The sequence below is a fragment of the Colletes latitarsis genome, chromosome 11 (genome assembly GCF_051014445.1).
Source record: "Colletes latitarsis isolate SP2378_abdomen chromosome 11, iyColLati1, whole genome shotgun sequence".
NCBI lineage: Eukaryota > Metazoa > Arthropoda > Insecta > Hymenoptera > Colletidae > Colletes > Colletes latitarsis.
Window position 1 is genome coordinate 5,263,066 of NC_135144.1, and position 15,833 is coordinate 5,278,898.

The following is a 15,833-nucleotide window of genomic DNA, read 5'->3' on the forward strand; positions in this document are numbered from 1 at the left end:
CGCATTGAAAGAGTTGCGGGACTATTTTTATATTTTTACAGTAAACAGGTATTGTTATTACTATTATTCTCAATTTTTTCAGATTTTTCATTTATTGCGCTGCAGTGAAAAAAAAATAAAAACCGATTTTTTCCTCATTTTCTGCATGTAGCGTAACTTACAAGTCGAATTGTTATGTATTCTTTAATATATGAGCGTTTCGAGTATTGTTCAATATTCCTACACTAAGCAGAATTACATAAGAATTGAAAAAATAAAATAAAGCCAACCGTTGAGCGAAATATATTCTAAAGAATCAACGATATTTCCAATAGCGCTATTAGCGCAGCAGTAAAGTGTCCATCTGTGGAACTGCTGAAAGTCATTTTTAACCGTAGATTCGAATCTCCCTTTTGGACTTCTCTACTTTTTTTCAAATGCTAATTATATAACAATGATTTATATTTATTTATAAATATTCTGAAGCATTTTACAAATATTTTAATCTGAAATATGTATACATATAATTTTGGAGCGTTTTTTGCATTTTTATTCTTTTTATTACCCACGATTATTGTTTAACATCTCTTACACTGAAATTAATGTGAAATATTAGTTTTAAATCTCTTACCTTTGACTATTGCAAATGGATCAAAGCAGAAGATTGTATATTGGCTTACTATTACTTCTTCTTCCTCTGCGATCAAGCAGATCTTTCCTTCTTTTTCTCTTTCTTTGATAAATAGGAATGTTTGCTGCGGCTTCAGTATCGAACGTAGACATGTAAGGGTTATTCCACGCCAATCCACTCTGTTATTGATTCTTTTTTGTAATAAACGCATTTTTAAGTATCAGGTCGATTATTCATTGCTTATTTTTGAATGAAGAATAATTTTTGAATAATTTTTGAATAATTGCTCGATAGGAACTACGGGGACAAATTATTAATTGTTGTCCATGCTCTATGAAGGAGATGAAGGTTGCTGAGTTGACAGCCCAGGACATTCACAGTGACGTTTTAGTCTTCATTGGTTTTTTAAAAACAGTGTATAGACAATCGTACCATAAACCCAAGTGCTGAGAATTCCCAAAAAAGGATTTAGTGGATAGATAGTTAAAGTTTTACAAGCAAAATGCTATTTCATCAAAAGAGTAAGAAGGAAAACCATGTGACTTGCTAAAGAGTGACTAATGAATTATGGCTCGATGACAATATCTCCTCCTGATAGTCTAAAATAATCTAAAAGGGAGATTCGAACCTACGCACAGTGGTCCCAAATTCCGAAAAGTTGGTCATAATATGAAAGAGTTCTAAATTTAACTAAAAATTTGTAGGTAGGGGATTTCGAGGTCGCTGATTACGAATGGAAAGTCATAATTAAAAAAAACAGAATGGCGCGTCCAATATAGCTCACATATATGCGAACGAAATGTAGGAATCACCTGAAATTTGATACATAGTTGTTTCTGAGTTCACTGATTATGAATTAAAAGTCGTAATTAGAAAAAACAAAATGGCGACTCCAATATAGCTCACATCCAGGGTGTTTGGCCATCCGTGGGAAAAATTTTAATGGGAGATTCTAGAGGCCAAAATAAGACGAAAATCAAAAATACCAATTTGTTGATGGACGCTTCGTTAAAAAGTTATTAATGATTAAAGTTCTGCCCGTATTGAATTGTTTTCTCGAAAGTGCGTAAGATTTCGAGGGTATGTCTATTCGCCAAAAATGATTATAATCGACTCCTGCAACTAAAAGTAATTTTTTTAGAACGATTTGAAACACATGAAATTTCAGGGGAATCATTCATTCATGATCAGACATTATATTTTCGGTAACGAATTTTTTTCTCGAAACTGGGTAGGATTTCGGGGGTGTGTATATTTACCAAAAATGATTGTAATTGAGCCCCGCAACCAAAAATAATTTTTTCAGAATGATTTGAAATTTTTTAATTAAATTTTTTAGTAACTTTTTAATGAAACTTCAGTCAATAAATTGATATTCTTGATTTTCATCTTATTTTGGCCTCTAGAATCTCCCATTAAAATTTTTCCTAGGAGTGGCCGAACTCCCTGTACATTATAAAAAAAAAATTGTATCGAGCAATAACCGACCGACAGTAATAAATTAAAATAATTTCTTTTCGTTTATATTCTAATATACAGAAAATCGTCAGATAAATAATAACGTATCATGCATTGAAATCACACTGAAACACGAATAAGGAAATTTATTCCAATTTAATTTTACAATTTATTTTCGTCCGTTTTATCATTTTGTTCATTCGTGCAAAGTAAAACAATGTTAAATTTAAGTCGCGTAATTCCAAACTGTCGAAAAATGGCTAGAAAATTCGACGTTATATCATGCACGCGTTGAATAACAGTTTATTACGTTATCGCTGTCGACGAACGTCGCGTAATAATATAGCGGGTAAAGAAATTCGTGTACGGGGATCTCGTTTCAAAGGGTGGCTGCGTCGATCGATCCCACGGGACCCTTCGGACAGCAGAGTCGACCAGCATTTCCGGTCAGCGACGTCGCCGGCGGAACAATGCGCCGCGATATGTCACGCGTTCCAAAGTGTCCTCGACGTGCCATTAATTGGAATTCAAATGGACATAAACATCTCCCGAGCGCGGTCAGTGCCAGCAAGATGCACCGATCGAAGGGTCGAACACCTCTAGATGCAGACTGCAGCCCCGATCGTAAATTGCACCGTGTCGACGAAATTGATGAATATTTTTCTGCTTTCGAAACCGACCGCTCAAAATTAAGGATGCCCTCCGATGGGTTTTTACGGCTGAATGGTTCGTCTAGCTCGAAACTTCAACTTTTGCATCGCACTATTGTACCGACTGGAACATTTCATCATTTAATTTTTTTTTTGTATACAATCTTAGATTTTCAGACTTTCGTGTTATTATTATTATTATTACAGAAACAAAAACCTCTGAGAAAAATTTTAATGGGAAATTCTAGAGGCCAAAATAAGATAAAAATCAAAGATACTAATTCGTTGATCGAAGCTTCGTTAAAAAGTTATTAAAAAAATTAAATTAAAAAATTTCAAATTATTGATCAGTAAACATAGTTAAGAAAATATTTATTAAGTGTCCGATATAATACACGCCATAAATATAGAACAGCTCGTCGGAGACACGACATGTAACACGTACGGTTGAATAAACAGTGTTAAAAACAGTAAAAGGAACAGATGAGGCTAATGCCTGTACGCGTACGAGTAGACGCCGGAAAGGCGGGTTCGCAACATGTCCGTGCATCGTCATGTGAGCACACCCAATTACTCACCAGAGATGTCACCGGAAATTTCATGGTTATCTTTAAAATGTCATAACTTATGATTAGAGGATTTTAATGTTTGAAAATGCAAACAACGCGTATTTTAGGGAAGAGTATGTAGAAGTTCTAACAATATTGGAAAGGTTGTTCCTTGGCCCTGTAAAGTGAGAAAAACCCCATAAAGATTATTCAATTTTTAAACAGCCATAACTCCTACAATAATGATTATATTTCAATGAAATTTTTTTCTGAAGTAGAGCCCATGGATACCTACAAAAAAAGTATTAGACAACTTTTCTGTAGGGCGTCAAACAAATTTATTAAAAATCAAAAACGAATTTTTATGAAAAATCGACAGGGTGTAGTAGCTGCTGAGAAAAAAAATTTTCAAATCGTGCTAAAAAAATTATGTTTGGTTGCAGGGATTAATTACAATCGTTTTTGGTGAACAGACAGACCCCCGAAATCCTACGTATTTTCGAGAAAAAAATTCTTTACCGAAAATATACTGCGTGGCCGGAAATGTTTCTGTAATTCTTTAACGAAGCCTCAATCAACAAATTAGTATCCATGATTTTCGTCTTATTTTGGCCTCTAGAATCTGCCATTAGAATTTTGCCCAGGGGTGATCAAACACCCTGTATAGTAACAAACATGTTATTACAAAAATTATAAAAAAATTTATTTAAAGTAATCTAAATCAGTCGTGATAAGATATAGCTACATTGTTTAGAGAATGTTGGAGGTATGTATATCCGGATGACTTAATTTGATAAGTATTTCAATGTTCGAGTGATAAAGACATATTATTGTTAATATTGATGTTATTATTTTTACCGCTAACATTTATTAGCAGTACATATTATTTTTAATGTTATTATATTGTCGTACTCGCGTACGTGACCTCTCTTGCAAGCATAGCAACGTATTTTGATGAGGAAACCATAGCTGCATCGACAGCTCTCGACAGGTGTGTTTTCTCGTCTCGCGTCGAATTATGGATGCGCACGAACTGTCGCAGTTGCGCCTTTAACGATAAATACAGCCGATTCTATTTTCCGCGACTGATTGCTCGGGCTCCGATATGCCTAGTAGCTTTTTCTAGGAATTTTGCGTGTATTGTTTTGGTTGATATTTTATATAATGACAATTATTCCGCCAATCATTTGCAAATTTCGTCGATTTCTAGGATAAGGGTTTGATTTTGACATGCAATGGACACGAGTCGGCTGACTTTGATTTTAACATGCTTTTGTAGAATAAATAAATAAAGTTACATAATTGGATGCAAAATGGTCGCAGTTACTAGGCCATATACAGAAGTATAATTCTTTAATTGCTTTGAGCACAACTGCTTAAAAGTCTTAAAACAGATACTAAGTTTCCAAGCCTTAATAAAAATAATTCAAACGACGAAAAATCACAAGAAATTTGTTCTCATTTGATGCTCCATATAAATAAGAAATTGCAAGATTACAAATTTTAATGTGTCAGAATGATAAGTAAAAGAATAAAAAATGTTACAATTTTTTGGTCATATTTTTCTGATTGAATTCCTTGATAATTTTAGAGTAATATTACTATAGTCTTGTCGAAGTATAAACGACTCTTGACAATTTTAGTAAATTGAAAGTATGAAGCATGTGAACGTATAATCAGACCATACATCTTTGACAACTAAAAGTAATTTGTTTATCACCGTTTCCATTTTAATAATATTAAACATGCGTTTGCAATTATTAATATGTTCGTGGACATGAACATGAATGCTATAACAGTTAAATTTATAAGCAACATTATCATGCATTCAATTCTGTATAATTTTTATTTTTTTTAATTATTATGCACTTTGTTGGGCTTATATAAAGGATACAGTAATGGTTAAAGAATGTTTATTTAAAGGATTACCTATAATTACAACTGGCACATGCTAGCACACAACTGTACACATTATTAGAGAGAAAGTATATCTAAAGAAGAAGAAAGTGTATACAAGAGACATTGGACAGTGTGAAAGTTGCTAAATACTATGTCACATATTTTAATGTAATGGCTAAAGAATAAATCACCTGTTCATTTTTGCAGCTCATTAAAATTTGTACTGCCCGTAACGTAAACGTGTCAATTAACAAGTTGAAAATGTTCTAATAAAGCATATATTTTGTTCGGTAAAAAGTTATTTAAACGTTAAATATCTCAACCTAATATAACTGTAATATCAATTAACTTCGTGCAACAATTGAAACATGATGAGATACCAAAAACTATTATATTATATAATTTAAGTCGAAAATTATTCTATTTTAAAGAATTATAATTCTTCTTTTTGTTGTAATTTCTTCAAGGAAGTGAAATTTTTTTGACATAAACTGTTATTTAATACTAATACTATAATTTATAGTAACTCCATTTAACAAAATTTAGGTCTCACTTTGTTGGCTCCCACAAAGTTTGTGGAACCGATTTATATAGCAAATAGATAATTATAATAACTATTTACAAACACATTAATTTATTAACAAATATATAAAGATACACGCGTTAACAGGAAATGTAACAATTATACAAGTATTTGGGAAAAATTTTAATGGGGGATTCTAGAGGCCAAAATAAGACGAAAATTAAGAATACCAATTTGTTGATTGAGGCTTCGTTAAAGAGTTATAGAAACATTTCCGGCCACACAGTATATTTTCGGTAAAGAATTTTTTTCTCGAAAATACGTAGGATTTCGGTGGTCTGTCTATTCACCAAAAATGATTGTAATTGAACTCCGCAGCTAAAACTAATTTTTTTAGAACGATTTGAAATTTCTTTTTTCAACGAAAAATTTCAACAGCTACACCCTGTCGATTTTTCTTAAACATTCGTTTTTCATTTTTAATAAATTTGTTTGACGCTGTACGGAAATTTTATCTAACACTTTTTTGTAGGTACCCATGAGCTCTACTTCAGAAAAAAGTTTCATTGAAATATATTCACAATTGTAGGAGTTATGGTCGTTTGAAAATTGGACCATTTTTATGAGATTTTTCTCATTTTGCGGAGTCAGGGATCAACTTTTCGAATATTTTTGCGATTTCTACATATTTTTCACCTAAACACGCGTTGTTTGCTTATTGAAACATTAAAATCGTCCAATCCGTTCAGAAGTTATGAGATTTTAAAGATTCGCATGAAATTTCAGGAAAACATTTCTGGCCCTCATATTAGATTTTCAGTAAATAATTTTTTCCTCGAAAATGCGTAGGAATTTAGGGGTATGTGTAACAACCAAAAATGATTGTAATCGTCCCTTGCAACCGAAAATAATTTTTTCAGAATGATTTGTAATCATTTAATTTAATTTTTTAATAACATTTTAACGAAGCCTCCGAATTCCTATTGTCAAAGCAGGTAGTGAAAGTATAGTTGCCAAATGACCAAATTATGTGCATTCAAGTAATTTAAGTAATATTGAAAATAAATGACGCGCCCTACAATATACCATGTTTGGAATTCCAAACACCCCTTTTCCTGCTAGAAAAAGACATCGCGTTCATGACAATGAATATTGATTTACAAGAAAATAAATTAGTCAATGTCTCAATAGTCGATTGTATTTTAAATATATTAAAAATATATGTTATTTCATATTATACTAAGTATTAGATCGTCCCATAAGTTCGTGCCGTTCAATATTCTTAAATTAACGAAAAAAAACTTTGTAGTTTAATAGAAAACAAACAAAATTTGTCAGTTTAGGAGATTTCTGAATATTTAACCATACTAACATCAACAATTCATTCAAATTCGAAACAAATGGATATTGTGACAAATCTTGAAGTTTGGAATCCACAATGACTCACGAAACAAAATGTTTGTTAGCATAAAATACAATGGAACCTTATAAGAAACAAAATACAGGTTTATTAATTAATTATTAATATCTCCAGGTTTATTAGTGGGTGAACAATTTGAAAATGTCAATGTTTTAATAAACTACGTTCGAACTACATTTTAATAAAAAATCAAAGAAGTTTTGTAGCAACTTGGAAGAGGTTTACTGTATTTCAGAAAATTCCATTATATGTTTAAAATATTGCTTTAGGGTGTAGTACAATACTCGGCAGAGGCATATGGGACGACCTAATATAAATCGCTTATGGAGTCGGTCATTTTGTGTTCGACGATAGCAACTTCTTAATTTGTTTGCAACGTTTACACATAATGTTATAGGTCCGTCGTGATATTCAAGTATCGTCACGACCCCGACGACTAATTAACCGCTAGTTTCGTAACTCAAGAGACCAGCAAACTCCGAAATGAAAATTAATATTCTTTCGGTGGTGTTCGTTTCCCAGGCAATGGCTGCGCGGTTCTCTGAACTCTGTCGGAAGTGGAATTAATTTCCCAGGGCAAATGATCCCAGTCGGCACACGGGAATATTCTATTTACCTTCATGAGCGACACTAAGCGGGAGACAATACTGGCACACTATGATGGCGTTTAACTCAAGCTTAACGGGGTTTAACCCTGCCTCCCTTTACCCGTGGGCCCTGAAAATGGTTGGCACGGGTATCCAAGTCGATCCACTGTTTCAATTCATTCGCACGTGACCATTAAGCCGCCCCCTCCACATCTCACCCCCCGTTACTCCTCCAAAGGGTAACAATGCAACGCGGGGTGGGACCTTTCGTCGTAAAATCCACTCCCAACGTTGATCCGCGAGCTGAATCGGTTATAATTTCCCCTCGCAAATTTTGAACGCGCTCTATAATATGTTGTGCGAAACAGCTTTCGTTCTCGATAGTTCGAGCTCCTTTCTATATTTGGAACTTTAATATCGCGCTAAACTCTGAACAACTTCGAGAAGAAAGACAGGCGTTTACTTTCAGGAATATGGTTAAATTCCAAAAGTCAATATGCGGCTCATAAATTGAAGTATTATAATAAATGTTTCCATCAGAAAAAATCTATATTATTCAAATAATTTTACTTAATCCATTAACACAAAATTCTCTTAGGAATGATGAGTTAAAAATATACCAAGTTAAATTTCACAAATATAAAAAAAATATATGTATAATTAAGTAACTTAACACCTTCTACGATAAATAATTGTGACTATTTTTGAGGAAAAATTGTTGAAAACACTGAACAAATATCAATGATTAATGTTAAGTGTACGCAACTAATGGAGTTAAATGTATGGCAACTAATGGATCAACGCAAATATTCGTGCGAAAGTGTCACTTAACATAAATCACGACTCCCTTGAGAAATATCATTAAATTCCAAAAGCCAATGTGCAACTCATAAATTGAAATGTTATAATTGTTAGGATTGACATAACCTAGGGCAATTCATGCATGACTGGTAACGGAACCACTGCTGCCATCTACCGGGGGGGAGGGGCAAGAAGTAGATAAACCGATCTACCCCCATACTGCGTGTACGAGGTCAGTTCGTGGAGTCTATTCACCAAAAATGATTGTAATTGACCCCCGCAACCAAGAATAATTTTTCCAAAACGATATGAAATTCTTTTTTTCCATCGAAAAATTTCACACCTTCTCGAATTTTTTTCTCGATAATGCGCAAAATTTCGGGGGTATGTCTATTCACCAAAAATGATTGTACTTGATCCCCGCAACCGAAAATAATTTTCCCAGAACGATTGGAAATTTTTTTTTTCGTCGAAAAATGTAGGCACGTAATTAGATTTTCGGTAAGGAATTTTTTTCTCAAAAGTGCGTAGGATTTCAAGGATATGCGTAATGACCAAAAATCATTGTAATTGACTCCCTTAACCAAAAATAATTTTTTTAGAATGGTTTGAAAATTTTTTTTTTCGCCGAAAAATTTCAACACCTACCCGATTTTTTTCTCGAAAGTAGATTAGATTTCGGAAGTATGTGTATTCACCAAAAATGATTGCAATTGACCTCCGCAACTGAAAATAATTTTTCCAGAATGATTTCTGAACTTTTTAACGAAGCCTCAGTCAAAAAATTGATATTCTTGATTTTCGTTTTATTTCGCTCTCTAGAATTTCCCATTAAAATTTTTCGCAGGGGTGGCCGAGCACCCTGTATATACAGGGTGTTCGGCCACCCCTGGGAAAAATTGTAAAGTGAGATTCTAGAGGTCAAAATAAGACGAAAATCAAGAATACCAATTTGTTGACGAAGGCTTCGTTAAAAAGTTATTAAAAATTAAATTCAAAAATTTCAAACCGTTCTGGAAAAATTATTTTCGGTTGCGAGGGTCAATTACAATCATTTTTGGTGAATACACATACTTCCGAAATCCTACCCACTTTCGAGAAAAAAATTCGAGTAAGTGCTGAAAGTTTTGGGTGAAAAAAAAGACTTTCGAATCATCTTGGAAAAATTACTTTTAGTTGCATGGGGCAATTGCAAGCATTTTTGGTCAATAGATATACCCCCAAAATCCTACTCAGTTTCGAGAAAAAAATTCCTCACCGAAAATATAATTTCTGGCCAGAAATGTCTGCCCGAATTTTCATGCGAATCTTTAAAACGAAATAATTTCTGAACGGATTGGACGATTTTAATGTTCAAAAAGCCAAACGCCGCGTATTTTAATGTAGAATATGTAGCAATTATAAAAATATTCGAAAAGTTGGTCCTTGACCCCGCAAAATGAGAAAAACTCCATAAAAATGGTCCAACTTTCAAACTGCCATAACTCCTACAATTGTGAATATATTTCAGTGAAACTTTATTATGAAGTAGAACTCATGGGTACCTACAAAGAAGTATTAGACAACTTTTCTGTAGGGCGTCAAACAAAATTATTAAAAATGAAAAAGGAATTTTTAAGAAAAGTCGAAGGGGGGGGGTGGTGCCTACATTTTTCGACAAAAAAAAAATTTTTAATTAATTCTGGAAAAATTGTTTTCGGTTGTGGGGGTCAATTACAATCACTTTTGGTGAATAGACATACCCCCGAAATCCTACCCACTTTCTAGAAAAATATTCGAGAAGGTGTGAAATTTTTCGACGGAAAAAAAAAAATTTCAAATCCTTTTGGAAAAATTATTTTCGGTTACGGGGGTCAATTACAATCATTTTTGATGAATAGATATACCCCCGAAATCTTGCGCATTTTCGAGAAAAAAATTCAGTACGGTCGGAACTTTAAACGTTAAAGTTTCGTTCTTGATTTTCGTCTTATTTTGGCCTCTAGAATCCCCCATTAAAATTTTTCCCAGAGGTGGCCGAACACCCTGTATATTAAAGTGTTTTATTAACTTTATGTGTGTTGTCCTTCCTGCGTTCACCTCCATGTTGCACCATCAACAATAATAAATGTTTCCATCAGAAAAAATCTATATGATTCAAATATTTTAACATCGTTTTATTGTTCGAATTTCTCTGAGCGTACATATTATGTGAACGTGTTCTATTCTTTTTTATTCGAGGGTGTGCATCCTTTCTATTCAATAATTGAACAACGAACCTTTGGTTCTATTAATCGGTAAATAAATAAATATTTTCCGTTCCGGAGAACGTCGGATGGATTCGACCGATCCATTGATAAAATTCGCGATCGAGGCTCTCGGTTCCGGGACGCGTTTCCGGCGGTCTTGAATTTCGATTCGGAGATTCGAACGGGCGCGCGGTCGGCTCGCGTTCCAAATTATTCACCGCAAAGCACGTACTGTGGACATCGATATTTTTCCGGGGAAACCGTCGCGAACCACGCAACCGGACACATATACATTCTGATTACAGCGCGGCTTTCAGTGGCCCTAATTACGGCTGCTAGCAACTCGAACCTTCCATTCACCTAAATACCCATTGTCCGCGCATTAAAGTGAAAACTGATTAGCGATATTCGCAGTCCTGATATTGAATCTCATTGAAAATTCTTGGCCCACCGAAGGATGGGTTCTATAGCGACGTTGCGTATAAAAATGTGGAGTTTCTGGTGTTGATTAGGCGCCGGTAGTCCAACTGAAATGGGTAGACTGTTAATACAGAGATACCTCGTTAACGTTAGCTGGCTCACTGCGACGTGAACGTTATCGAGGGAGGTACTATCAAATTGTCGATTGTTATCTCTGTTAGGGGGAGTTCCCCTAAAACCAGACGGCACCTAGTACCGGACAGTAGCGATATCTTTAATGTGTGAAACGCTACGCGATCGTTATTTTGCATAAACAATAGTGGGGATAGAATAAACAATGATCAAGTTTCGCGTCTAATTAGAAGCTAGTATATCGTACAAATTATAAACTGCTATACCTCTCAATTTTTGTAATGAAAAAACGCGTCAGTGGTATTATTATATCTTTTGGTAAGTACTTTTTTAATTATCTTTGTATTTTGTAGATACAGGGTGTTCGACCAACCCTGGGAAAAATTTTAATGGAAGATTCTAGAGATCAAAATAAGACGAAAATCAAGAATGCCAATTTGTTAATTGGGACTTCGTTAAAAAGTTATTAACGTTTAAAGTTCCGCAGATTGCCGTTCTACAAGCGCAGATTGCCGTTCTACAAGCGGAACTTTAAACGTTAATAACTTTTTAACGAAGTCCCAATCAACAAATTGGCATTCTTGATTTTCGTCTTATTTTGATCTCTAGAATCTCCCATTAAAATTTTTCCCAGGGGTGGCCGAACACCCTGTATAGTGCACTGGTTTTTATAAAACAAAGTTTTTTTTATGGCTCTGCTGTCCCCTGGTTCCCAACAGATCACCGGCTCCTATTACCGGGCACTAAAAATCTAAATTTTGCTTATTCATATTCGTACTAATGGCTTCAAATGTACTGGAATTTATCCTCTGGGTAGGAATATATTTTCAGACATTGATTATGCAGGCTGTAAAATGATAGAAATTCCACATAAAGAAATAAATAATAAATTCTACGATGGGATCTGAAGATCCTAGAGAAAAAGATGAGAAAACATTAGATGTGCAGCCATCTACTAGTTTTGTTGATAATATTTACAAAATAATTCTGACAGCATCTCCCTTACCTAATGTCAAGAAAAAGAGAACTGAAACAAGTAAAATAAAGAAAAAAAGTAAATGAGTAAATTGTTGAGCAAGGAAAAGGAGATCAAAAAAAGAATGAAAGAACAAACAAAAAATTCGGGAAATAAGCGTAAAAAGACCAGAACATTCAAACTACGAGAATGAAACTTGTAAACTATTTGCGTGGTTTGTTTAGAAAGTAACGAAAAAAATTGGATTCAGTCTTATAGCTGTGAAAAATGGGCACACAAAACTTGTGCCGATATCCCTGAATATGCGGATAACTATGTTCACGATCGCTGTAAATTACACTGAAATTGTTTTGGGTTACGTTCTGAACTTACGCTATGTCCAGTATTAGGGGAGACCTAATGATCTGGTCAAATTCTATGCCAAAGTTTAACCAAAGTTTCAGTTAACTATTATAATAATATTATTTGCTTCGTTGCTTTATATATTGATTTCTAATATTATTAAATTATAAATAAAATAGAATAGAAGGTATCAAAAATTATATTTTTTTAATAATTTAAGAAGAACCTTAAAGTCCAGTACTGGGGGAACTCCCCCTATCGCTTATTATTAAGTCGTTCCATCTATTCGTTTTGTACTACAACTGAAAGCAATATTTTAAACATATAATTGAATTTTATGAAAAACAGTGAACCTCTTTCCGTTCAACAACTTCCTCTCCTTCGTTTGACAAAGTCATTATATCGTCATTACAAAACTTCTTTGATTTTCTATTAAAATGTAGATCAAAGCTTTTCGTTAAAATGCTGACATTTTCAAATTAGTTATCCACTAATAAGCCTGGAGATTGTTGTATTTTATTTCTTATAAGATTTGATTTTATTATATGCTAAGCAAAATTTCGTTCCATAAGCCAGAGTGGATTGCAAACTTCAAGCTTTGATACAATATCTATTTGTTTCAAATTTGTATGAATCGTTTATGTTAATATGTTTATAATTTCAGAAATTCTCTGAACTGACAAATTTTGTTTGTTTTCTATTAAATTACAAACTTTATCCTCGTCAATTTCAGAATATCGAGCGGCACAAACTCATGGGACGACCTAATATTTCATCAACGTCCAATTTCGTTAATAATCATTTCATCGACAATTTTTATTCCTCGATGTCGACTTCTAATGCGTCTGATTATATTTTAGTGTTTCACCTCTTTAACACTTTGTAGATTGAAACATTTTTGACATTTCGCTCCAACAGATCCATACGAAATATAACTTTCGTTCATATCCTAAGGTTAATCTGTACTTCCTTATTGTACTAACGAAAAGCCAATTACAAGAGAAAATTGTACTCTGTAAATTGTTGTGAGATTTAAGAATACGTGAAACTTTGAACATATTAATCCTCAGGCGCCCTTCGAATCTTTTTCTACCCAAGACATCTTTATGTCTGTGGATTGAAACATGAAGATCCATACGAAATATAACTACTTTCATCCATATCCTAAGGCTATATTTATACTTCCTTATTGTACTAATGAAAATCCAATTAATAGCAAGAGATATTTAATATAAATGAAAAGTCGTTTAAAATATTCTACAATATGCAAGTCAATCTTTCATTCTTATGTTTAATTCTTTAAGTCTTATGAGAATGCTTTCATTTTTGAGATCAGTAAATTTGAAAATTTGCGGGGTATGCTTTGGTTGATGCGTCTGACCATTAATTTATTTTTCTACTTGCGCTCAAGCCAAGTCTTCAAACTCGCTTTTCTCGAAAACAAGGCCTGAAACGGAAAAATGTTATTTTATTTTTCTATTTATTTTTACATGTAGAATCATCTTCTGCCCGATTGTACCATTCTTCCCGTTCTATTCTATACAAGTACAGGGTGCTCGGCATCTATATGTAAAAAAGGAGTGATTCGAAAGTCCAAAATAAAACAAATATCAAGAATATTAATTTTCGTCTTATTTTGGCCTTTAGAATCACACCTTAAATTTTTGACATACAGATTCCAAACGCCGTGTATAACACGTCTCTCTTCTTTTTTTCTTTAATCTCACCTGAAATATACTAGACCTAATCTTGTCTTAAATTAGGGAACTTGGTAGGAATGTAAGATACCAGTTTTATTTTTTAACCTAGTGATTTTCAGAATAGCCAAATTAACAAATTTTGATGAATAAATTTTGAAGAATTTCATTTTAATACAGAGATCTCTCATTAACGTTAGCTGGCTCACTGCGACACGAACGTTATCGAGGGAGGTACTCTTAAACTGTCAATTTTTACGTCTGTTAACTTCGATCGCAGTGGAAAAGTGAAAAATACTGAGAATGAATGAAATAGAGAGAAACGTTCAACGTTTGTTTATTCTACAAGTTCTAAAATCATCCAGAATGTACATATGTAGTTCTTTTTTTACAAATTGCATGATTCTCGTATGGTAGTCCAACTTTAAAACAGTGATGACTTATTTTTTAATAGCGTTATACCTTTTAATACATTCACCAGTCTAATCTTTGTACCACATTTTTAATTGCTTCTCATCCTTTTAGTGCTGTCAACATCCGGTCTTTATTTTTAAATTTCATTTTTCACGTTTTCGAGGAAATTTGGTGAGTCTTATGTATGAGCTTGCCTTGCAATGATCACCTCATGAATACAGTTCTAGGAATTGGTGGGGATGATTTCGCGAACAATATGGAGGGAAAAAGTAGCGAACATTAGCACAATTCGATTTTAGATGCGAGAAAATATATATATACCAAATATTTCGATCGTTTTTTGACCATCTGCGTGATATAAAAGTAAATATTAAAGTTATTACCCTATTTTCAATAACTCTGACACCTAATTTAGATTCTATCTCGACAATAACACGAATAATGTTCGCTTTGAGATCGTCAGCAGTTTGTGATTTATTCGAATAAACAAGAAACTTATGGAAAAGGTCATGGTCTATAAGAAAAAGACAAAATGACATCTCCATTTGCCGAAAAAATAAAATACATAATAAGTTTGTAAAATAAGAGTTTAAATTAAAAATTATAAAATTACCGTTTCATTTGCAACAACTTAATATCCGTGGAATATGTTTCGATGCACGAAAGGTACAACAATTTCTGTAAATTTATAAAAGCAGAATTGAAAATGTCCGACAAACTGGAATTTGTACGATTCAATTTAGGATTTGAAACAAAATTCACCGTATCGTGAGAAATTGGAACAAACCTCGTGAAAATATTGTATAATTAATATTTTTATAAAAAAAAAAACCGAATAAAGAACGAAAATTATTACAGAAAATCGGAGCAAATTCAAGCTTGCAATTGGAATGATGCAATGAAGAATGTTAATCAGTAGTACACAGTGGAAATTTGTAAAAAGTAATCTAAATTTGTAATTGCAAAGGACTGAATGGATGAGAAATGAAACAAGCAGAGGGTTGTATTCAAAAATCCATATTGAATTCAGATTCAATAGTGACAAAAGCCTCTCGGCAGATCTGTTGGTATTCCAGTATTTCAAAAATGAAAAGGATTAAAAAATTTTCATGTTTAAATGATAAAATG

General features: G+C 33.3%; 1 protein-coding gene and 1 pseudogene across 3 annotated transcripts in view; one reads left to right on the top strand and one right to left on the bottom strand.

Moving 5' to 3' along the window:
- The window catches only part of LOC143348146 (uncharacterized), a 39,518-nt pseudogene extending 38,697 nt beyond the window's left edge, over positions 1-821 (bottom strand).
- The window catches only part of Glurib (Glutamate receptor IB), a 999,595-nt gene that overhangs the window by 586,282 nt on the left and 397,480 nt on the right, over positions 1-15,833 (top strand). The gene's annotated exons all lie outside the window — the stretch shown is intronic.